General features: G+C 42.3%; 1 long non-coding RNA gene across 1 annotated transcript in view; it reads left to right on the top strand.

Moving 5' to 3' along the window:
• Nucleotides 1–25,953, top strand: part of LOC142408708 (uncharacterized) — a 79,475-nt gene that overhangs the window by 4,771 nt on the left and 48,751 nt on the right. The window contains exon 2 of the long non-coding RNA XR_012775384.1: nucleotides 5,665–5,738. This is a non-coding gene — a long non-coding RNA (uncharacterized LOC142408708). The remainder of the gene's footprint in view (nucleotides 1–5,664; nucleotides 5,739–25,953) is intronic.

The following is a 25,953-nucleotide window of genomic DNA, read 5'->3' as shown; positions in this document are numbered from 1 at the left end:
GTATAAATTTTCTAAGAAAATGCCCACTGTTACAAGCAGCTGTAGGTTTTGTGCTTGTGAAACCTATTTGCACAAATATTATAAGCCACCAAAGTCTCCACCCAAATCTGCCACAGTTGCTCAGATCTTCCAACAATTACAATCTAATTAGACCCAGCATTCAAAGTTGCCTCCAGCATTTGAAACAAAAGTAATTTAGCGGTAATAAAAGTGGTAGATTGACAGCTCTGGAGGCTGAACTCGGCTTACCCGCAAAACATACCCAGGGTGGGAAAGAGCTACAAGAATTGCCGCAATGACTGTCTGAAGGGCTTGACCCCTTGCCTTGAAATGACAACCTCCAAGGGATGAACATATGGGTAATTTTGTACAGGTCCCTCTACTGCCACTGCCGAGAGTCCTGCTAATTACTGACAATAATTAGTATATTGTCTGTGACATGAATAGTTTTCCAGTAGGAAAAACACCTGATTCATTGTATGATAACAATCAAATGCCCATCGTGTAGTGATGGTGTTTATGAAGTTAAGAATTATTCTGAATTTGAACTGCAGCCTGTGAGGTGAAAGGCTTTATCCTATTACCAGTCCCCTGAATCATTCAGTCTACAGTGTGTGAGGCACAGGGCTGTGATTACCAATTCATTTCATAAAGGCCAACCATTTAAAATTCTCTCAAACTAGCAGCTGTTCAAGGAATGAGAAAGCACCTGGGTCTGGACAAATATCTTTTTCTTCTTCTGGGTTAATTTAAAAAGAAAACCAACAATTCTTTCCCCTGACAAATGAGACTTTCAATCAGCATTGAGCTATCGCTGCAGAAGGATAACCTGTCTTTGCTTACTTGAGATATGGGATTCTTCCAGTTCCAGAGATGGAAGTCATGGTTAGGCTGAAGAGCACTTGAAAAAATAAGCTGCTTCATGTTACCAGTCAGTAAGAGGAATCATTTGGATTTGATGCGGAGAAAAGAATAGGCAATCTACCGGCTTCAGTTTCTTGTGGTGTTGCTGAATTCTTTTATTGCTGTTGCTTGTAACCACAGGCAGAGACAAGAAATACTTTTCCTTCTTTCCTTTCTTCTATTTCTCTCTCTCCTCTTTCCTCTATCCGTTGCTTTCTATGTTCTAAAATACTGAATTATAACATAGGAAGTCCAGTGACAGGTCCAGTCTGACAGGTCTTAGCTTTCCTCCAGATACTGAGTTAAAATATGCTTTACTGCAGCAGGCAAACCTTAATTCAGTTGGCAGTAGGATTACAGCAGGTATATTTACCCTCAAGAACACTCATTTTCCATATCTAATTATCTCCTCATCTGCTGAGTCAGGAGGAAAATCAAAATTATTCTGTTTTAGATTATGTTTTCCTAGGATTGACATGAGAATTCTGGGTGACATTCTCAAAAGCATCCAATTTATATAGGATCAAAAGACTGTGGCTTTCAGGGGATCATCTCCTCCTTAGATGTATTAGGGATGTTAGTAAACAGTACCTTTGGTTTCTAACATTGGAGATGGAGGTGTAGAGAGAAGATTGCTGCCTTTATTGCCGTCAGTATAGGATAAGATCATAATTTATGTTTTCAGATGAGGCTTCGAAAATGACGATCTTGTATGTTCTAACTGGAAACCAAGTTGCCCATGGGGTGTGTTTCAAAAGAGTATGAGTTTGCACTAATAATTCCACTATATTTTTTTTCTTTGTCCCTCTGCAATACATTTTTTCTGGCATCCACAATCCACTCCAGAGGAGGAAGAAGAAGGTTGGGGGTTTTGTGTGTGTGTGAAAAAGGCTTTTGATTTATGCTGGGGGCAGCTGGGTATTTTTTCTTCTTTTCTGCAGCATTCCTGTGTGATCTGCAAATTACTATTCCCTATTTGAAAACTGGGTATAAGCAAGATGATTTTCTGCCTCCTTCATCAGTCTGTTCCAGTTAGCCTACAGGCAGATTCAGACAGAGGCTGTCTCTCATTCCAGAAGTATGTATGCCTCCAATATCCATGCCTTAATGATCTAGAAATACTGTGCTATCCCACTCACTAGCCAAGGCTGATGCGGAGCAGTTGTACCTAGAGACGTGCACTGCAGGTCCTTTTCTCATCCAGTTCTGTTCTCTCATCCCTATTCGAGAAAAGCAGAATTTCCTCGATACAACCATGTCTGTGAACAACTATGACAGCCAGCAACCTGTCTCTTCATCTCTGACTGCATATAGCTATATCAGCAATTTGGCCCAGCATCTAACCCAACACCTCCTGAATCTCACCAAAATACAAACGCTAAGATAACAATACAGATGGAGCAAGATATGTAAGCTAACAATACAGATGGAAGCATTTAAGTTAGTATATGGTTCGTAGAGTAGTTTGGGATCCTTTGGGTTGATAAATGCTGTATAAGTTTAAAGCACTATTTTGTCTCATGCTCACATAAACTTACATTCCTTGGCTTTGCATTTTGCTGTGTGGATTAAGTTATGGCAGATCTGTCTGGAACACCCATTAAGGCTAAACAGTGGTGCGTCTTCCGCTTCGTTGTTTAATATCAGATGCTTTATTATGGGAATTCAAATAAAACTTGACCTAAACAAGGCAGGCCTTCCTCCTATTTTTAGAATGTTATGCCATATCCCATGTCTGTGTTTCACAGGCTGGTGTGTAATTAATGATGTGTGTCCTTCTTTCCCTTGTTAATTGATGCACAAGCTTTTGGGAGGTATGTATCATTATCTAATGTAATCATGCAGAAATGTGAAAAGCAGAAAAGGGAAGAAAAGAAAAAAATCCACATGCCTTGATGTCTTATCACAGTGGAAGCGGGGGTGGGGCGGGCATGTGGGTTGCCCTAGCAAGTTCACAGCTGGACTGCCTCAGAGTATTGCCAGGATCCATGAGCTTTGAACAGTCTCTGGCTCCAAATGCCTCCATGATCCTGTTTAGAGAAGTTGTTTTAAATGTGTCTGTTCCTTCTGTTGCCCCTTGCCCTGGCACCTGGCAAGAGGGCAGAGGAGCCTCTCCCTCCATTTTCTGCTCAGTGATCTCCATCTTGCCGTCGTTTGCTTTCAGGTTGGAGGCAGGTGTGTGGGAGACCGTAGGTTCCTTTAATCCCTATTAAGAACAGCAGATCACAGTGGCTCCTCTGGCCTTGTTCCCTATGACTATGAAACTAGCTTTAGGAGCACAGCGATTTAATCTTTCTAGTGGAAATGTAGTGCCGGTCAAAGGTCTGCGCTGCATCTTTTAGGACAGTTTCTTAGCTGTGTGAAGTTAATCGTGAGGCAGTGTCCGTTCCAAGTCGCAGATTTTGGCAGAAGGCAGACTCACCTTTCTGCAGCTCTGCTCTCTTCCCTGGGAGAGATCCCAAAGAGGAAAGCCACAAACTCTGCCAGAGGCACAGAGCGGGCCTCCGGCCCCTCTTGCAAGCTCCTCTTCTCGCCTGCCACCTCTTCCCACCACCTATCTGGTGACCAGAGGGAGAGAACAAGCAGCTCTGGGGTGCACTATGAAGTGTGTGGGGATGATAAGCAGCTCTGGGTCTCTCTTATCTTTAAAACCTGCCTGGTGCAGTCTGTCAGCTGCTTCAGGTCCTCTCTCAGAGTACAGACGGGGACGAGCCAAGGTGTCTATGCTACATAGTGCTCCGGCTGTACCCCCGCCAGCGCACGCAGCTGATAGGGAGCAGCCAGTCGCTCCTTCAGCTGTTGCTCCCCAGTTTTGTTCCTCCATCTTCAGTTAATTTAGATCATACCTAAAGTGCGTCCACAACTACGTTTAAGCAAAAGCAGTTACCATAGTAACACTGGAGATTTTCTAAATGCAGTCTATGATGTAAACAACTAAAATGACTGTCACCCCAAATAGTTGTTTATTTCTTCTGTGGAGTTTATTGAGTATTTAAATCTGTTGTAGCACACACAGATTTACCACTTCTAAGTATAACTTGGAGGAGTAACACATTTTTTCTTATTGCTTCCATTTCAGCAGATCTGTTTCCATGTCAACAGCTCACATTGATAAAGCATTGACATTCTGACTGCATTTGGCAGTGTAAGGTACAAGGTGACAATTAAAATAAATCAATGTTTCTAATGATGCTGATGTTAAAACCGTGCCAAAATACTGGGATTCCCATGCACAGTAGCCAGAGATTGCTTCTTGAATCTTCAGAGAACGAGGCAGGAATTCTCATGGGAACAGACTTTCTTTGCAAGGTTTTCAAGCCTTCCTGCTTACAGATGCAGAAAGACTGGGAAAGTAGACTCTCTCTCTCTCACACACAGAAAAACACACCTAGCACTCTGTGTGTGTGTGCGTGCACGTGTGTTTGCTTTGGCTCATCCACTTCTAATCTAGGTGAGGTCTAGAAATGCATAAAGCATGCAATAAAAATAGAATGCAATTCTTGGACTAAAAACCTGTTTTGAGTCAAGTTTGCGGCAAAAATTGTGGAGCAGGTGGGCTTAATTAACCCCCCTCCTTCCACTCCTAATTTCCTTGTAGTGAATATATGTATTGAAATTACTGAGGGACAAGAAACATGGAGGCCTAGAAGGGCTTTTTTTAAGCTTGCAAGCCTGTTCAACAAAGACCCGCACTTCAAATTGTGTATTTGGGGGATGAAAGTGGACTGCTTTTCTCTGTCTGTGTGAGCAGCATGTAGATACACAATTGCCACAGTTGAGGTGTCATCGATGTGTTTGTTTTCCCTTAGTGTGTAGAGGGGCTAAGATCAGTGGCCCACTGTATTAAGCACCCCGTTTACATGGGATAGGAGAGACAGACATGATCCACAAGAATTCCCAGACTAAGCAGAGAGCAAACAGGGAAAGGAGAAAAAATGTTACTCCCATTTTACAGGGACAGAGAGTGATTAAAAGGAGTTTTTCAAAGCTGCAGATAGGAGTGGTGGCTTCCAGGTGATGCAAGCTCCCTACTTGCGGTTTGGATGCTAGAAAATCCCTTATCTGGTGTTTGCTTGGGGTCATACTGGAGTCTGGTGGCAGATGTGGAAATCCAGCTGAGCACTCCTGAATTGAAATGTGCTCACCTTCAAGGGTGAGCAAAGTTTGGGAAAACATTTGCACAGAGGCATTCAGCTGTTTGAAGGCACTCTTGTCTAGTTTGAAGTAGGTTTTAATCTATAATTTCAGTTGTATTTGGGGACCACACATACCTCCTAATGTTACGCATTCAAATGACATGCCTAGGGATCTTAGTTGCTGCGGGTTCTTCTGATAGCCAGTGCAAAGAAATAGTTGTGTCCAAGCAACAGTTCCGATCACCTTCAGCAGGTGTCTAGTGCTGCCTGATACTGCTTTGTGAACGTGTAAATTCACTTGTTATGTCTTTCATATCATGGGGTCATATAATTTTTGTGGTTTTGACAGGTCCACAAACTTACTTTGCCTAGTGAGGCTTATATTTTTAAATGAAATTCTTAGACATTGTTTTAGAGAAAAGAACATAAAAGCAGAAACACTGGTAAAAGTAACGCGATTCCTGGTAGCACTGAGGTGTGCCAAAATGTGGTGAGTTTTCGCCCTCGTACATATACACAAGAGCAAACTCCAAACCCCAAAACCAGTCATCTGTGTAATGGAGAATGGAGATGAATATCGTAAATCCCCCACGTGTACTAATGATAATGATAATTTTATTTCCAGATTGCATTCTTTGGAGGATCTCTGAGCACTTCAGAAGGACTAATGAATTATGCCTCACAGCAGCCCATGAGGTGGTAAGTATTATTACTGTATTTTGTAAATGTGAAAGAATTGTGGGATATTGATAAACAGAGGAATTGCCAAGTCAGTCAAGTCTCTGGCAAATAACTTTTCTCTGTAGAAAAATACCACTCTTTCTGATACAAGACAGGTACAATGTTTCTATGTTTCAGCAAACAAGCCATTGCTGAATAACTTTAATTTGATTGCACAGGAGTGAGACACTTTTAGGGCGTATCCTGTGAATGAGGTGCTATAACGTAAAAAATAGATTGCAACCGAGAGGGGATGTGTAATCTCTGTTTGTTGGTCTTGAATATTGGCTGTAGCTGACAGTAGAACAGCAGCGGGTTAGATGGGGCTGCACAATAATGAGGGCTAAGAAGATGTAGCGCGCTCTGTTGAACTGCTGTTGGCCTTCCTTATCATATTACCTCATCTCCTAGCTGCAGGGATTGGCAATCTTTCAAGGAGGTATGCACAATGTTGTTTTCCCCCGCTTTGAATTAGAGGTATGAAAGTAGCGGGGGCTCTGAGTGCTGCTTCTTAGAGGTTTGGCTGAGTGAGGGGTCCTGCGAGGGGGTAACCTCCAGTACCTCTGGGATTTGGCTTTGGAGGGCACAGGGTCAGGCAGGCATCCCTCCTAGTGCCGCAGCTTCCAGTACCTGGTTCTGCCTGAGCTCTGGTGTCTCCCGTCAGAAGTCCTTTACCACAGGCTTGTGGCTGTCAGCTCTCAAGCCAAGTTTCAGCACCTATAGCCATCGTTCCATGGAGACTTGACTAGCCATATGGTAGTGCTGCTTCTACCCCCGTTTTATTAGCTAACTTTAATTAACAGGCAATTATAATAACCAGACAGACAAATATAATAACCTACTGTCATGCTTCATTGTAAATAATGGCTGTAGTAGGCACACCAATATTATTTGACTTAATATGAATGTGTTTGATATACGCCATCGAGAATGAGATTAACACGATGCCTAAGACAAACTGTATATTAACATGTGGTCCCTGTTGTTCAAAAGGTCTGGAAACCCGGCCGTAATCAATAACAGTAAAGTTCTGAAGAATGAAAGGATGGTCACAACCATTTATATATGAGTTAATGCAAACCAGAAGAAATGCATAACCGAACGCAGACAGGAGTTGAAGAAAAGCTATAACTTAGTCCCAGAAATTCTGTACTAAAGGCCTAGACTTTAACAGGAGTAAACACGACCCATTCCTAAGACACAGTTGAGAAATCTTTGTGTGAAACAGAAGGAATATATAAGTGAAAGATGTCAAATGGTGTTTGGCTGTAATTGGATATAGCATGAATGCCGTGAAAATGTTAATCTAATTCTGTCCCAAATCTGAAACCAAACTTTGCTCTTGCCACCTAAGATTTCTTCTAAGCTTTGCTGAGGTGCAGTTACGGAACCACTAATTGAAAGAAAACTATAATTCTAACAGTTGAACATGCCCTTTTGTCACCAATTTTGTCCAACATTAGAAAGTGGAGGAGGAAAGAAATCAGTTACTTTACAGCCCTTCATGTAAAAAAAAAAATGGGGTGGGAAATAATAAAAAATGTAGTTTTTCTAACAAATCAGATATATTAAGCTGTAGGCTTCTGCCCTTCTGAAATAAAAGCAAGCAAGAGATTGTTGGTGGCAAAAATACTATGTTGTGGGATTTTAATAGAATTGTAAAACCCTTTCCCCTGCCTTTGGGATGATGTAGTGAAAATGCAAGGTGTTACTCACAGTTCTGCTTGGTTTCATTCAGTGTCTGAGTTGCCTTTTGTCATCAGTGGGGTGCAATTCCTATGGAGTGGAACAACACATACAGCATGGACTAATGTGCCTCAAAGCAGCTGTGTGCTGCCTTAGGCAATAGCTCAATGGTTAATAGGACTAATGAATGTGTACACTAACAACAGTGAACTCAGCCAGTTTAAGGATCAAGACCAAAGGTTGCTTTTCAGATAAGAGAAAGGAGAGGGTGAAAATATACAGGTGTGTGGGAGCACACTGTTGTGAGTGGATTTAGGGCCTTGGCACAGAGAGAGGATTCTTCTCCCTCTGCTGTTACTTTGCAACAAAGGTTGCAACCTGAAACATAATCTAACTGAAATACTGCTTCAAGCTTCCTTAAACTTCAAAGAGGCTCTGTTCTGCTGGTGAGGGTTGGGCAGAACAGAAGGAAAGGGTAGTATCTAGGGTTTACTAAAAACTAGTGGGGCTTTCTGCTGGAGCACACATTATTGAGCAGTCACTTTGCTACCTTTTGAAAGGATAGGCATGCCCCTCCTAGTCTGTCCATACTGGTGAAGATAGGTGTACAGGCACAGAAACCTGGTACCAGAGAAGATGCTGCAATGATTCAGTAGTAATAGATTTTTGGTCAAAAGCAGAGTGAAAGAGCATGCAGTGACACATGCGATTCCCCTGTCTACCTCTGCTGCTCTGGATGTGCCAGATACAGTCCAGTTCTTTTTCTAGTCCACAGCAGAGGAGCAACATAGCTAGTAATTGCCTGGCTGGTTGCTCCGTTCACTCTCCCATACCTGTAAGAGGAAGCAGTGTTGCTACCACAAGAAGTGTAGCAGTGGGTCTCTGGTGACAAGGTGAGCAGGTACCAGTGACTGGCGAGTGCATACTGCAGCGAAAGGGGGATCCCAGGGTGTCAGAAATGTCTCACCTTGGTTCTGTGTCTGGATGTTGAAATGCTGAGCCAGCATCCCAATGCACTTTGTTATTCTGGAAGAAAGTTACTCCATTTACTCCTCAGGTTTCTGGAAGGATTGCTGGGGTCAGAGACTGGCTGTCGGCTCACTGTTAAATGGAGAGATGTAAAATACCTCCTTGCACATCATTTATTAACATTTAAAACCCGTCAGGGGACATATAAAACACTCCTCTTTTTGTAACATTTATAAACTACTGAGGAGCACAGACACATTCCCCTATATTAATTACCCTAATTTAGGCAGTGTCCATGGAGGGCCCGTGAGCACAGCAGCTATGACTCCCCCCCCCCCAGTTCTTTTATTTCTAGGCATTGAGGTTCCCCTGAGCCCATTCCAGCTGCAAATTCTCCTGGCATGAAGCAGGGTAATGCTGGAGAGTGAATGTATTTTCAGACCTTCTATACATGAGGGAGTTGCACTAAGATTACGGGTAAACCTGCTTAGTTAAACCAATGCAAAATGTGACACGGACAGTCTTATTTCATCTGGTCGCTTCTTTTAGATTTGGATTGGGTTTGAAATCAAGTAAACCCCCATTTAACATCTTTAAATAAAGATGTATGAAGGCATTCGCATCAGTTTAACTTGAATTGTTTCAGTCAGATTTAAATGAAACCGGTGAAACTTTCTTGTACTCGGATGACCTCAGTAAATACAAATTTCTGTCGCTCTTCTACAGGCCTGAGGGGTTGCAGCTCTTCTGGCTTTTCACAAGGCATAATTTTAGTCACCTATGCTAAGAGCCAGTGGGAATTATAAGCTCTGCTGGCTCAGGATAAATCAAGTGAGGGGCATTTAGTGGTCAAGGAAGGAACATTAAAGAAGGCAGCTTTACTTGTCTCACTCGGTGAAAATGATCACAGCAGCTCCTTTGAACCTCTTCAGGTCTAGTGCTGTGAATGGGTTGGGCCTGCCATAGATTCTCAGTGTCTTGTTGTTGCTGTCAGAGTATCCAATGGGGCTAGCACGTATGGGGTAGTCCAAGGGATGCATCTGACTGGGGAAGGGTCAGCCTGCAGCATCTTTAGATGGCAAATTCGCTTTAAAGCATTTGCTCCTCTCTGCTGGGCTTTGGTATTGGTACCTACGTGCAAGAGCAAGAAAATGGGCAGGTAGCTATTCCCCTTGGGTTATTTCATCCAGCTGATAAAAAGTAAGAAATGTGGTTACTCTAAGTTCATGAAACGTTTGTGGTGGGCATGTTTTCCTCCAGTAGTGTGACATTTGGAGAATAAAATAAATATGTTATACTGAATGTCATCTTGAGTTTCCCCCATGAAATAATTTGAAGAGTGTTCGCCAGCTGCATGCGCTGAGCTGTGAGAATTGTTGCTGAAAGCACATAATGTTGTGTATACTTAATTTTAAATGACTCCGCCATGGAGAAGTCTGTACGTGTTAGAGAATTACTGTGGTTTTGAACAGATCTATGGTTTTCTTCATCAGAGGTGAAGCCATATAAATGCTGCTTGTCACTTTCTTGCTATGCACTTGCTGTGTCACCTGTGAATATTTTAGTAAGTGTCCCAAATCAGTGATGGAAAAGCACTGAGAAATATCTAGAGTAGTAGGGTTCTTGTGCAGAGGGCAGCTGATTAGGTCCAGTGCCTGGAGGGGGATCCTTCTGCAGAGTTATTCTTCCCATTAGCTGTGCCACTAAGCCATATATCATAGGAGGGCTGAAATTTGTTTTTATCAATTCAGGAACAAGATCCTACATCTGTTCCTAATTACAGGTAGGGGTCTCAGAGGAGGTCTGAGTTACAGTGTATGTGGATATCAAAATGCATAGCTCTCATTACTTGAATAGGTAAATAATTTTATTCATCATCTGTGCAGGGACGTAGGAAGCGTAGCCCAGGAGATGTTAACAATTAACTGCAATCTCGTTTTCATTACTGGCTATCAATATCTTCACCTCTTCTGCACAGTAGTTTAATATTGGCTATGTAAACCTTCTGAAAAGGGGTTAACTTTTTTTGTATGAATTGGGCATTTACAAATATATTTCTATTTTTGTCAGATTGAATTTACATGATATTTTTCTATAGAGGATGTGTTCTTATGGTTCTTTGCTTTCTTTTGGGGAATGAGGGACCAAGTGTCTTCTGTAAAATCTGGGCTACCACAGTTTACAACTGGCTTCCATTCAGGTCGAAGTACTAACCACCATGCAGGACTGTTTCCTGTGTCTGAAACAGATCATTTCCCTGGACCCAAAATTTTAGTTTTGGCAGAGTTGGTGTTGTTGCTTATCCTTTCGAGGGCAGCTATCTCTGTCCCATGCGGTATACAGATTTTACAGTCCAGTAAATGCAAGGATTTGCTCTTGGTTTTTTAAAGGACTTGCCCTCACTGTAGGGTTACTCTAGTTGGTTGCAAAAAAGTCACATGTAAGAAATGCACCAACCCATATTGATACAAATAGATTCAGACAGACGTGAGAGAAAAATAACGAGAAGTGTAGCTATTTGCAAGCAAATACACTATTATTCATATTTTTAACTTGAGCTGGCTTAACTGAAGCACACTGGTGCCTTTTACTGAAGTTGTCTGCACAGTCGGAGCATATAGGCAAAAACTTGAGTTAATACCACGTACCAGATGCTAATATGACTTCCCTGTATAGCTTAACCACGACACTACAGCAAGGCTGTCCTCCCTGCAGTAATCCTAACTCAAGGATTGTTAACTCAAGGGTATGTAACTGCTGGGAAACTCTTTTTTTCTGTTAGAAATTCCAGCTGTATCCCAAGCAGTGCAAAATACTGCTGACAGATTGGTTCTGCCCTCTGCTAATTGTGGTAGCAGAAGTGCTTTGATGGTTTGTACGTATGGGGTTGGGAGATCCCTCTGAGAACCTTTACAGGTGCAGTAATGTAAAATACGCTGCTGCTGTTACTTGAATTGTTAAGTTTGTTGAGGTGAACAGCAGTTACCTGCAAATGGGAACAGGAGAAAATCCAGTGATTTCAAACCAGTGCATTTAACTTGAATTCAGTACCAAGCACGTTGTTGGAGTTATTAGTAAGGCAATCAGTTCGGAAGCAACTACAGCAATATGGGTGGTAAATAGATGGCAGCATGGATTTATTAAAAGTAAATCATACAAACTAACTTAATTTCTTTCTCTGATAGGATAAAAAGCTTAGTGGATAAGGTAAATCCACCAGAATAATGTGTCTCCGTTTCATGAATATTTTTCTTACAGTTCCATACAACAGTCTCATAAGAAAATTAGAAGCGTAGATAAGATACAATTTTTATAAAATATGATGGATTGTAAGTAATTTTGAGTGACAGTAAATATATATGTCAAGGTATATCTAAAGTGCTTGTCACATTGGTGCTTATATATATATTAATAACTCAGTTCTGAGAGAGGAGAGAGCTGTCTTTCAGGAATCAATTCTGGCTCCAATACTAAGTTAATGTGCTCTATTTTCATTAATTGCTTTGATGGTAGGATTAAGACTTCATTGATCATATGTGCGAATGACATTAGTCTTGTTGGGACTGCAAATACCATGCAGAGAGTAGTCATTAAAATATATCCTTCTCGGGACGTGTCCCTGGCATACGCGCTAGAGCCTCAGACAGGGAATGTGTGCATAGCTGGCCACTTTGGAATTTCTCTATAAAGCAAAACTTCCTCTGTCCTTCTAGCTGGGGTCAAGAGATTGGCTCTCTATCTGCAATTACATTTAAAAAACCCAAAACAAAACAAAAACCTTGAAAAACTTACATTAAAAGAACATTAAGGTTGTAAAGCCAACCACTGAGTAATTAGGAAATAATAGAATTCAAGTGGCCTGTATAATTTTATTTCAGCTTCCTAATGCATATGTATTATGAGGCAGTCTTTAATTCCAGGAATCCATACTATTTTTAACTCAGGATTCTCCTTTGGTAGCTCTCTGCATAGGAAGGAATTTCATGCAGGCTGAGTTTTGTTTCATGCAATTTCATGAAAAATTCCTCAGAACTTCCTTCCAGGCCAGTTTGCAGCCCACTGTTTCTAATGTTATTCTTGCTTCCATGTTTCTGCACACACACCTCTGTTTTGCACTTCAGTGTAATGTTTCAGAAGCACTAAGAAGAAACACGCACTTTTGAAGTGCAACAATGATATAAGGAATTGGTGAAATCTAACACTTTTTGATAAATGAAATAAAACTTAAAAAATCCTTCCAAATTCAAGTTTCAGTGCAGATATTTTGCAACATCTGTAATTAAAGTCATAATATGATCTATATGTACACTGAATCTTTGTGTCTGAAGGTTTGCACTGTTGCCTTAGATGCATGACAATTAGGCATTTTCTGTTGGATGCTCTGGATAATACCATTAGATGCACAATAATTAGGTGTTTTCATCTCATTAATATTCATTTTCATACATTTAAATGCCTCTCTTATAGCATTTGTTAATTAACATACATTTACAATGGTATATTCCTCTTCCCCATTCACCCATTCTGACTAATTTAATGAGCTGACATATCAGATGACTTCTCTTACAGGATTCTGCTGTTGTATCTTTGGTGGGAACAAAGAAGTGGTTATCGTGCTGTTTGCGAGCCGTATTAGCACAGCTATTTTTTCTCACAAGGAATCTGGGGCTTGGAGAGTCTGTCCTCAGTGATGCTGTTGCAAAATAGAGGGCTCCTTACTGTCTATTTCCTTTTATTCGTATTATTAAAACCTGCACCCCAGAAGCAAAGTTTGGGCCCTAATGTGTTTTTCGAATTGAAAGTGAATACAGTTTGTACCCCTAAAAGTTTGTGTTTTGTGCATCTCAGAGTAGAGTGCAGCCTGCAAAACTGTAGTGAGGGACACACCAACATTAAAAAATATCTTTCCTCATTCTTGTAAGTAGGGCTAATTTAAAAGGTAAACTAAAACATTCAGGGGAGTTGAAGGAAATGCCTGTCTCCTGAAAATGTCTGCAAGGAGGTGAAGTAGTAACTGAAATGCTGCTGTATAATTACACCTACTGGGGATATTCATTATGATTCTTGGGTTACTCTAGAGTCTGACTATTAGTATTAAGTTAGACAGCTTGCCCGTGTATCGTACAAATATTTTAACAGACTGTGCGCAGCACCTCCCACAGTAATGTCTGTGGTTTCAGTTCCTGTGTTGCTGCTGAAGTACAAATAATAATAGTAAACACATACAGAAAATAAACATAGTTCCTTCTATAGATTTAGCAGATAGAGTTTTTGTGACAGTACGCTACAGTTTTCTGAGTCTCATTTCATCAAAAATTAAGGGGAAAAACTCCTGTAAAATTCTTCATACTGATAAATGAAAAAGCAATCTCAGCAGTTAACAGATTATTCAAATTCAAATGGAGAAAACACACCTGGAGGGGAATTTTCAGAAAGGCTCAATGTCAACTTAATTCTGTTCCCACTGAAGTCAATGGGAGTTAAGCCAGTACAGAACGTTTTTCCAAATCTTAACCTTAGGATCTGCATACCCATCTAAGTTCGATGAGGTTTATTCTTTAGGAGATTCCAAGTTATTAAGGAAAAGATTTTCAGTAGCACCTGGGGGATTTAGAAGCGCAGTTCAATTAGTCTTCCGCTGCAATTTGTGCTTCTAAATACCTGAGACAGGTTTGAAAATCTCACGCTAAAACCCTGTCTCAGCTGTTGGTTAAAGCCTCAGTGCACATGTCTATTCCGATAAAAATAGGATTCCAGTCTGAGGCACATGCAGAGTTTTGCGTGTGGTTAGATGGTACGCCAGGAGAATAGGCTGTCACATTATCGTTAACTATAAATGAAGGGCACTGTCAAGTGAGGAGCATTTGAACAACATTACAAACACTGCTGCCGCGGTCCTGTGGTGGGTTCTGCTTAATACTGGAGAGTCACATTCTGTGACCTGTGTTAAACTGAGAGGCATGTAACTCCCTGAAGATGCCAAGAGGGTAAGTTAGTATTCATTTCGAGCATGATGGAAGGATCTGGTGCCCCACTTTTTGGATTGGCATATCATTTAGGAGTGATGGATGTGGTTATACGTCAGTGAACATGATTTACATGGGTTTAAATGGCTCCTTTTGACATGGTTTTTATATGGTGTTACTGCAGGCACCCAACAAAACCCTGCCCTGCTAGTGCAGTGAAGATGATCAGATTTAGGTGTCTTGACAGCCCTCACTTTTTCTGCTGGCAAGACAAGACATATCCCTGCTTTCCTGAATTTCATGGAAGAGAAAACACAATTCCTTTTAAGTGTCTGGAAGAGAAAAGAGGAGAGACTTCTGTCAGTGTGTTAGAAACTGGGAGAATTTCAGCCGTGGTCCTTAGGAGGAAGGGTTCAAAGCCCAGTGTTACTTCGTTTGAGAGCAGCTTGGCTGGCAATGCTGAGTTAACCCCCTCACTGTTTGGGAGCTCCAGCTATGACATGCCAGTGGTTCAGAGTTTAGTCTACTTTTTTTTGCTCATAGGATGCAGTGCATGTTTCACACAGAAATGGGCATATTGCCTCTTTTTAGAGGTCAGATTCTCCTTCAGATACATCTAAGCACTCCCACTGATGGACACTAGTTGGACAGCTACTGAACAACATTACTGCCAGAATGATGTTTTGTACCATACTGGTCCATCTCAGGACCTCTTGTGAGGGTGCCTTGCTTTACATTTTTAAGCCTGCTGCATTGTAATTGAACAGGAATTTGGGGGTCAGGCAGGAGGAGAAGGGAGTAAGAAGATGATAAATGTTTTCCTTTAAAAAGGGTGGCTAAAAAAGGATACTAAATTTGAATTATTTTAGTGTGCAATACACCACACAAAAATGAAGAGGAAGCTTGTAATTTATTACAGGGGCTGTCCTAGTCATGCTAAAATTAAGCCTAACAGGACAGCCAGTCTTAGTCTTTACTTGGGTAAGCAGATGGGTGAAGGAGAGTAAGTCTGTTTTTGTACCATCCCTTCTTCTCAGCAAGCCTTGTACTCATGTCACGGGGAGGAGAAGCAGGAACGTTACAGCAGCATACCTAGAGAAATGCCAGATGCTCTTCTCCTGTGAGCAAAGGGGGATGAAGCGGCAGGAAATGAAAGGAGCCTCATACCGACGAATGCAGGGAGGTAGTGAGCTCTGCAAAGCAGGGTGAAATAGCTCCCCACTCTGTAAAAGGAAGGAGTCTAGGAGGTGAAGTAGCTGTAATTCACACAACCCATGCCAGCCTATTCAAGGGACTACTGTGTTATTCAATACAGAGTGAAGAATTACCATCTTTGTACACTACTGAACCTAAACCAAGCCCGTTGGGGCCAAACTGTTTCAAGGGAGTGCATTTGGACTTGCACTGGAAAAAACAGTTAATGAATGGCTCCAGAAGGTTCAGATTACATTAAGAGTTGAGATTTATTGTCTGACCAAGATGTCTCTTTATGACAATACCTTTGTTTAAATATAGATAGCCCATTGGAGCTGCTTGATGAAGGAAAATATGAGCAACGATGTCATGTCTCCCTTGAGGGAGAAGGACTCTTGCAGACAACTGCGGCTCCTGAGGCCTTCTGAGTACACTAAAGCAGGGAAGCTCTGGGCATTAGAAGTGTGGAAGAGGGTTCGAAACAGGCAGCTCCTAAACTGAATGAGGCCAGGCAGTGTGGGGCTCACCATCGGGTCAAAGAATGGTTGCATTATGGGGACGCTAATGGCACGGGACCCTAGGATAGGTCAGGAGGCAACTGAATTGGAGGTGAAAAAAGGGAATCATAGAATGGTTTGGGTTGGAAGGGACCTTTAAAGGTCATCTCGTCCAACCCCCCTGCGATGAGCAGGGACATCTTCAACTAGATCAGGTTGCTCAAAGCCCTGTCCAACCTGTCCTTGAATGTTTCCAGGGACGGGGCATCTACAACCTCTCTGGGCAACCTGTTCCAGTGTTTCACCACCCTCATCATAAAAAATGTCTTCCTTATATCTAGTCTGAATCTACCCTCTTTTAGTTTAAAACCATTATCTCTTGCCCTATCACTACAGGCCCTGCTAAAAAGTCTGTCCCCATCTTTCTTATAAGCCCCCTTTAAGCATTGAAAGGCCACAATAAGATCTATCCAGAACCGTCTCTTCTCTGGGCTAACAACCCCAACTCTCTCAGCCTTTCCTCAGAGGAGAGGTGTTCCATCCCTCTGATCATTTTTGTGGCCCTCCTCTGGACCCGCTCCAACAGGTCCATGTCTTTCCTGTACTCCAGAGCTGGACACACTACTCCAGACGGGGTCTCACCAGCACGGAGTAGGGAGGCAGAATCACCTCCCTTGACCTGCTGGCCACACTTCTTTGGATGCAGCCCAGGATTCTGGGCTGCGAGCACACATTGCTGGCTCATGTCCAGCTTTTCATCCCGCAGTACCCCCAAGTCCTTCCCTGCAGGGCTGTTCTCAATCCCTTCATCCCCCAGCCTGTAGTGATACTGGGGGTTGCCCCAACCCAGGTGCAGGACCTTGCACTTGGCCTTGTTGAACCTCATGAGGTTCACATGGGCCCACTTCTCCAGCTTGTCCAGGTCCCTCTGGATGGCATCCTGACCCTCAGGCATGTCAACTGCACCACTCAGCTTGGTGTCATCTGCAAACTTGCTGAGGGTGCACTCGATCCCACTGTCTATGTCATTGATGAAAATATTAAACAGTACTGGTCCCAATACGGACCCCCGAGGGACACCACTCATCACCAATCTCCATCTGGACATTGAGCTGTTGACCACTATTCTCTGGATGCGACCATCCAGCCAATTCCTTATCCACCGAATAGTCCATCCATCAAATCCATCTCTCTCCAATTTAGAGAGAAGGATGTTGTGGGGGACCCTGTCAAAGGCCTTACAGAGGTCCAGACAGATGACATCCATAGCTCTTCCCTTGTGCACTGAAGGGATAAGCTGTTGGAGTGGTCACAGAAAAATGTAGCATGTAGAGAAGGATGCTAAGGAGTGACAAGACTACAGAAGTATCCCCATGACCCAGCTAAAAGACTGAAGAGCTCTGGGCAACTTTTCTGATTTGGGATGGAAAAGTGCCTGACACACAGAGACTCCTGTCTGGTGGTCAGTCTCTGAACAGGTACTTATGCAGTCTGTTTTACTTTGGTTTCTGTGAACAACTGCAGCTCCTGATAAACAAATGTTGGAAATACCCTTTTGATTTTGCATGGCTTATCTGGTCTGTAGGCTCAGTCCAGAGTGATGTGTAATGGGAGCTTTACTTTGACAGGAGCTCTGCACAGATTGGTGATTTGGAGAGTAACGTTTTCTTCCCTCTTGGTCTAATCTTGGAGGAAGTGAGTCACCGCTATCTTTCTTTCATTTGCTTGGAGGTTGTGCTGGTAGGGAGAACACATTATAGCAGAGTCAAGTTTCCTATCCTTCCTTCCTATAGCTGTTTCTCTCTTGCGCTAACTCATCCCACTTAATGTGGAAGAAACAACTGGACTTGAAATGGAGTCCATGAACAAGTGGCTCTAAAAGGGACAGATGAGCTATTTAATTAATGGCTTCTGTTCATCCCTGCCACCCAGCCTAGCATACTTCTGCCTTTACCTGGCTCAAGGAGAAGAGATGATAGGGTAGCAGCGCTGTACTGTTCCCCTCCAGGCAGAACCTGAGACCTGTTCTGCTTCATGGGGAAACAGTGAACCTGCAGCAAGTAACCCTCTGTGAGATGTTAAGCCTGTTGTAAGGATGATAGCAGTGCAAAGCTGTCTTAACGCCAGTATTAGCAGGGTGGGCAGGTTAGGTGTAGAGATGAGTGGTACAAGAATTCCAGGACATTCCTCGGGGCCATCCATAAACTGGTGCAAATCCAGGGCCTCTAAAGATGCCTCCCCTCCCTCATCCCCAGCTGAGCTGCTCTCACAGTGCAGAGGCCGAAGGCTGGGACACGGCACGTATACTAAGGTAAGGTGAAAACAGCAGCATACACTGCATTTTGTGCTGTTCTCTTTCCTGACGTAATCAAGTACTGTAAGTTTTACACACCAGTGCACAGATTACTGGCATTTACTAGGAAGCACGAGGAGCAGGCTGGCAACTGCTCGGAGGCACGCGGAATATACAGGCAATTGCTCTGGAGCATGGGGAACACACAGGCAATTCAATTCCCAACTGGTTTCTAGGCAGGAGCTACCAATTAAAATTAAAAGAATAAAAGACTGCAAGCTTGGGACTGATGATATGCTCTGGAGAGAGGAGTTGCCAACAGCTTGTGCTACAAAGATGCCTCTCTTTCAGTGGATTTCAAATGGTGAAAGAAACTCAGGTAACAGATCATTCTTTTCTTCTGGCTTCCCTGATTTTCATGTACTCAGTCGTGCAGCCAAAATTCCTACAAAGACAGACGGGGCTGCTCCCCATGAATTCCAAGCAGCGAGCCAGCCTTTTGAGAGCTGATGCAGTGAATATGCCAGCAGTCAGCTATACCTAGGAAGCGAGATTTTAAAACCAAGCATCAGGTGCCTGAGCAGAGAGTGTTGAATGATGGGGCTCAGATAATCTACTAATGAGAGCATGATATTTATTTATATATGTATGAAACGATTTAGGATTAAAAAAAAAAATCCATCTAATGCATCTTTCACATTAATTGTTAATGAGTCTCTGAAGCAGACCTCCCCTTCTGATGGAGAAAACTGAAGCCTAACTAGGTGAGGTTATTAGACACACGTGGGATCTGCAAAGCTGGGATTTATGCTGTGCCCATCACAGTGGTCCCTGAGGATCATGTAGGAAGTGGGCAAGTTTTAACTGCAATTACCAAACTGCAGCTACCATGGGGCAGATGAAGTTGTAAATCGCAATCTGTCATTGGTTATGAAGTCAAAACATGCTTCCCTTGCTCCTCTCAGAAGTTGTGTGAATGTTGATGAACTAGTCAGGTGGAGGCTGCTGGATGGGAGAATTTTCACAAAAAGCAGTGAGTTTACCCAGTTTTTTTAATGATTTGTACAAAAGAGGATAACGCAAAGACTATTAGTGCTTCAAGACATGGAAGTCGTAATGGTGGTGCAAGGCAAGAACTGTGATGTTACCTGAACTCCCTGCCAACCAGAGAAAAAGCTGTGCCCACCAGCCACTGAAAAATGGTGGCACTAATCCAGTCAAAATGTCTAGAGATAGCGTATGCATTGTTTTAAGATGCATTTTGTCACATGTGGCCTTTACTTGGGAAGCAGAGTAAGAAAGTGAAAACCTTTCAGGCACTTCACCTCCATCGGGTAACTTGGGAATCACCATACTCCACACCACAGCACTTCAGAATCCTTGTGGTATCTCATGTCAACATAGTTCTGCTACATTAGGGTTTGGTTTGTGAAGGATGAACTGTGTGGCTCTCAGATTTCTCTGAAAGAGAGCTTAACGCAGACACGGATCCACTAGCAGGTGCAGGATGGAATAATTTATTATTGCTTAGCTTAATAAACTGCATCTTAAACTATGATATTGATTACAATGTTGAATGAAAAGGCTGAGCTTGTGTTATAGTATTTGACACAAGCAGCGTTTTAAATTGTTTACACTGATTGCATGGTGCATCAGTATTGGTTTTGAAAAGCAATAGACTTAAAATATGGTGTTGCATAAAGTGCTAGGTGCTTCTGAATTCATTTACTTAAATTTTGATCTAAAAATCAAAGACCTTGCATGGCAAAAGGTGCTCACCCAGAGTTCTTGTCCCCATTAACAAACACAAGCCAACATTTGCTGTGTTAGTTCACCAAATGAATGACATTAAAGCACAGCAAAAATACATTTGCAGCAACCCTAGTAAGTTCTGTAGGATCTCCTGACAGGATAAACATGTCTTCTCTGCCCTCCTTTTTTTCCCTCCCCCCCAAACAAGCAATAAAAACATTTTGCATAAACAAATTCCAAATTACAACTAATCATAGGAAAGCTGACAAATGTATGCTATGCTAGTCTGTGAAAATACTAATCAAAGCAGCCTGTCAATTGTTAAAGTTAATGATTTAGATATGCAAAACTCTGACTAAATTTTTGTGGATAATTACATAATTACGCCTGGGTTAACACAATCAAAAATAGCAATTGCATGCTCCATCTTGAAATCACCATGGCAGTTCCCTGCTATCTTTTAAAGGCCTCTTTACCCTTGTTCCCCCTGCACACAAGTGCAGTAGGGAAAGGGAAAAAACCTGGGAGCCACCTGGGAAAGAAAAGCAACTGTGGTAGGTGCCTCCTGCCTACTCCATCCACTCTTTGCCCTCTGCAAAAACAATCCCCTGGAGAACAAAGCACCCGCTAGAGTAGGTGGAGGTGTGGAAAAAGGCAGCCAGATAACAGAGGATTGGAAACAGGAGAGTTATCTGCTGTAATGAGCTGCAGTAGCAGCACCTCTACCCATGGATTAAAATATGTGTGACAACGAGCTTTTCCTGTGGGATTGAAGCTTGTCCTTTCAGATTGAAGAGGAAGGAGTTTATGCTTTGTTTTAAAGGCCTTGCTCTGATACAGGAACCCAGGACTGGCAAGGCTTGCCTGGGTCATTCAATTTTTCATTAAATTATCAAATCATTCAAAAGTTCCTTTTGATCCCAAACGGTCCCCTGCCAGGTGTCCGGCGCAGAAGGGGCTATCAAGCTCTTCCATCCAAACCGTCACCCCCACGAGCTATGAAATGCACCTTCCACCTGACCACATGCTTAAAGCCTTTGCTGGGGGTGCCAGAGCAAGGGAGGCTCTTGGTAGAGGGGAAATGAAAGGGGGTAAGCAAACCCAATCCTATTGGGCACCAGTCTTTTTTTAGCTCCTTTGAAAATAGCTCCGAGTCTATTCTAAGCACCTTTGAAAAGCCTAGTCCTTAGAAATCTTGAATTTCTCTTGCAGCACTGGTTTTTTCCTTCTCATGTTGGCTTCTTGCTCTCTTTTTATACTAGGTCTAACCGATACAGCGTAGAGATTCCAGATGTCAGGAATCTCAGGGAGGTGACACAGTATAACATAAAATGAATATTGGGCTCTTTCCTGAATGTCACATTGGCTGGGATGGGGTAATGATAGTGATGGGGATTTAAAAAGTAATATATCTTGTGTGTAATTTTTTATAATAATTTTTCTATACAGTTTCCATTAAATAGATAAATGACCTAAATGAAAAAGAGAAATAAAGTGAAAGCAAAAAATCAGTCCCTGTCAAGAGCTACATAAAAAGAGTCAGGGCGCCAGCTTTCTGAAATTGGCTGCCTAAACTCCTAACTCTGCAAGCAGATGTTCAGGTGGATTGACTGGCTTTACTAGTGGCTTACTAGTAACAGGGACCTAACAAGTGAGGAAAACAAATGCACGTTGATGTAGATGTATTCTGCTCCCCCCCTCCCGCAAAATATGCTGTCAAAGTCAGCTTCAGCTAATTGATGTTATGGAGCCCATTATTGCTTTTGTTATATTTTCAAGAGTAACTATTACAAATCCACTTGGTGGGTTGCTCAGCCTGTAATAAGGGCATGAAATTAAATAGTAGTGCAGTTGGATGTCTGAATGAAACCTGAAATGTTGTTTTGGAAACCTTGCAAGCACCTGGAGCAATAGCAGGGCTCTGAGGCGCTATTCACCAGTCTTACACTGCTTACTTCTGCTGCACTGATGAAGCAAAAATAAACTTCCTGTACTTAGACAGATTTTAAACATTTTTCTACAAGACAGAAACCAGATGGAATATTTTCACAGCTGACACCAAAATTCACAGTTTTCGTGACTTCTGTGATATTGTGATTTATACAGGGACTTTCTGTATCAGCAGCCCTGAGCAGACAGCCTCTTGCCATTCAAGCTTTTAAACGTTATTTGGATTGGTAGGTCAAAAGATTGTATTAGCCGTGTGAAATGTGAAGTATCAGTGGATTTAAAGAATAGCTCTGTGGGCTGTTCTGTTTCTGCATCTCAACTATACGTCATAATAATAAAATATGTTAAAAGTACACTGCTCCAAAATGGATAGCAAACCCTTAAATGCCTTGAAATTAATCATTTCTAGAAGCAAACAAAAAATTCTTATGTCATGGCATGAGCACAAGGCAGGCTATTGTCTTCAAGCATTTGCTAGCTCTCTTAAAGGGAGGACATGAGTGGCAGAAGGCATTCTGCTTGGGGCTGCGCGTTCCACAGGCAATATTTACACATAAAGATAAACCTGACAAAAAGTGTTGAAGGTTGGTTTTGGTGGGTTTTTTGGTTTGTTTTCCCCTGCTGGGGATTGAGAAGCCAAGTCAAAGCTACTGGTAGACCAGGAAGAAGGAACCGGTGGAGAGCATGGGACCTGGCAGAGCTGGATGCAGGCAGGGGTTTTTCCCCATGTCCTGTTTCCTTTGCTCTCCATTTGTGCCTGGATCAGGTTGTTCTTTGCAGTCGAGCTTCTTCCCGCCTTTGTGGGAATTCATGGTTTCCTGGGAAACTTGTGTTGACCTGTACCTAAAGAAAACTTCAGAAACGCATTGGTTTTTCTGTTTTTACGGGGCTTTCTCTACGCACAAGAGCAGTATTTCAGCAAACCTGGTGGCTGCCTGCCTGTTTCCAGATGCAGTTCCAGATTTTACGTTTTCCTTTCACAGTCTTAGGTGATGTGGCTTTTGGCTGTGTGATATCCTTACAAATCTGGAGCAGCAGGTTGGTGTTCTGGGTGCTAACAGTACTCAAGAGTTCCAGCCCGCTGAGGGAGGCAGTGTTGGAGGTATTCCTTGTGCATGTGTATTTATAGGATCCCACACTCTGAAATCCACCTCTCTCCCCATCCAAGAGAGCTGGTTTGCACAGGGCTCCAGAGATCAGAGAAGTGCCTTGTCTTTAATCAGGTGTTCACTTAGGAAGGGATGTGTTGTTGCTAGGGGATGTAATTTCTTTCCAGCTCTGAGAAAGGTGGAGGTATATATAATTTTAGGTGCTTAAAATATGTGCTTCTTATCTTTATAGGAGGATTTATTGTGTAAATCAATGACAAAATAAATGGTAACAGCTCCTACACAGCCAGGGCAAGGGAAAGGCTCAGTCTCTAATGCGTTTTTCCAGCTCAGCCAGTTCTTAAGGCTACCGGCATACCAAAGTATCCTTCAGTACATATGTGCCAGTCTCAACTCCAATGCAGTGGTCAAAAGAAGTAGCATAAAACCACATTTATCCTTCACAGTGAAATGGTACTTGAAGTTGTTTGGTCCTGATGTGTGAGACTTCCTCCCCCCCAAAAAAAAAAAAGGTAGAAATATGGTAAAGACAGAGGAGGAGGATGGTTAATAATCTGTAGCAAATCTTACTGAATTGTATGCTAAATAAATGTTGGTTCCAATGATATCTGCTGAAAATTGGCATACAACAAAACATTTGGTGATAACATATGGAAGGAGGTGTGGGAGACAGTTAGAAGAAGCTTTCCACTTTTCTGTACATGTTTATAATCTAGTGTCCTCAACATTATAGATATTACATATTGCAACTGTCGGTATGCAACCTGGCTTACAAAAAAATGTGCTGGTATGAGTAGAAAATACTGCCATTCTTAACATGTTATTTCCCCATTTGGCCCTTTTTCGCCTGTTTTTTTTCTCCCCCCCCCCCCCCCCCTCCCCCCCGCCAGCTTCAGTGGATACAGACACTGTATTATAAGGTTCACGCTAATGAGCAATTGTTTAGAAGGCTGTAGCACAAATCTGTAATGTTCTCCTTCTATAGACAGTCACTGAAATCCAGGAAACCACATTTTAAATATAATGCTGATATATATCTAGGGCAGTTTAAACAAATGCAGTCATTTTTGCAAGATACTTCCTCTGGCTACGCTGATCTGGCAAATTACTTAAATATATGCTTAAATCCCATGTGTACTTGCTTTGAAGTCAATGGGATTACTTATATGTTTATATACTCTGGTGGTTTGAGGCCTTAAAACATAGGAGGACATTTGGCATTTAGAAAAATAGGGCTAGAAGGAGCCTCAAGAAGTCCCCCTTCTGCAGGATTGGTTATATATACGTCATTCCTGGCAGAATTTTTTTCTAGGCTGTTCTTAAAAACATCTGGTGATGGAGATTCCAGATTCCATAGCTTTCCCAGGCTCCATCCTAGTGCTTCAGTATCTTTATTATAAATGTTTTTCTCTAATGTCTGACCTGCATCCATCTTGCTGCAAGTTAAACCTGTTATTGTGTGAACTTTCTAACATGCAAGAACCCTGTGTGTGACAAGCTTTTACGTATTCAAAATCTTAAAATTGCCTTCCCAAGAATTCTTTTCTCTGAAGACCCCAAAGTTTTCAAATCTTTTCTCCTGGACACATTTTCTGGACCTCTGGTCGCTTCCATTGCTTTTCTTCTGGGGCTCTCCAATTAGTCCATCTCTGCCTTGCACTCTTCTGTCCATCCCCCGTTGAGTTTCAGCCCTTTTCTTGACACCACTGTAATTTGTCAACATCTCTTCAAACTCTGAGCCTCCATACTTGCAGTTGTCCTATGCACACCGTTTGTATGCTCTGTGAGCACAGTTAAGTGTGCTGCTTCATGGCCAGATGATTCACGAAAGTACTGAACAGAATCATATCCACAGCAGAGTTTTGTAATCCTCCTGTCCCCCTCGACGGCTTGCTTCGACTATGGGCAAATGATAACTTTCTCTACACATCGTGCCCAACCACTTTTGTACCTGTCTTGCAACCATTTCGTTCAGACCATGTTTTGTTAGTGTGCGTGTGAGAGTGACATTTGAGACAGCACCAAAAGCTTTACTAAACCAAGAAACGTGACATCTCCTGCTTTGCTTCTGCCACGAGGCCTGTTCCCATATGGCAGAAGGAAATTAAATTGATTTGACAGGATTTATTCTCTACAAATCCATACTAGCTGCTATTCGTTTCCATGTTATCTTCTAGGCGCTTACAAATAGTTTGATTGCTTGTTCTGGTGTTTTTCTGAGGACTGAAGACAAATTGACTGGCTGGTAACTCCGTAGCTCTGCTTTCCCCCCTTTGTAGAGCTAGATATTCTGTTTGCTCTTTTCCAGCCTTTTGGCACCTCATCTTCTATTCTTGCATTCTCAGAGGTGACTGTCCAGTGATTCAGAGATTGCCTAAGTGGCTATTTAAGAATCCTGAGTTGAAATTCATTGTGCCCAGTCAATTTGAAGACCTCTGATTTATTTAAGGGCATTTTAATCTGCTCTTTTTAGGCCATTATCTTCCTGCTACTGCATCTTCTGTTCCTTGTCTGCACTGGCATCTGTGTCCTTTAGAAGTTTCTCAGCGGCACTACCAATTCTCCTAAACTTTTTATTTTTGCCTTCCATGAGATCTCTTGAGTTTAGGTCAACTGCCAGAGTTTAATCCTGCTATCATCAATGGTTGTGTTGCTTCTGGATCAAGGCTTAATTGGAAACTATGGAAAGAACCTCAATTTCTGGTTCTTACTCGGACAGTAGTCTTGCTGAAGTGCGAGAGCCCTGAATGAAACTAAGAACTGCAATAATGGGACCTG

This window comes from Mycteria americana, chromosome 4 (assembly GCF_035582795.1).
Source record: "Mycteria americana isolate JAX WOST 10 ecotype Jacksonville Zoo and Gardens chromosome 4, USCA_MyAme_1.0, whole genome shotgun sequence".
In the NCBI taxonomy this organism is placed as follows: Eukaryota; Metazoa; Chordata; class Aves; order Ciconiiformes; family Ciconiidae; genus Mycteria; species Mycteria americana.
This window is presented reverse-complemented; position numbering and strand designations above follow the sequence as displayed.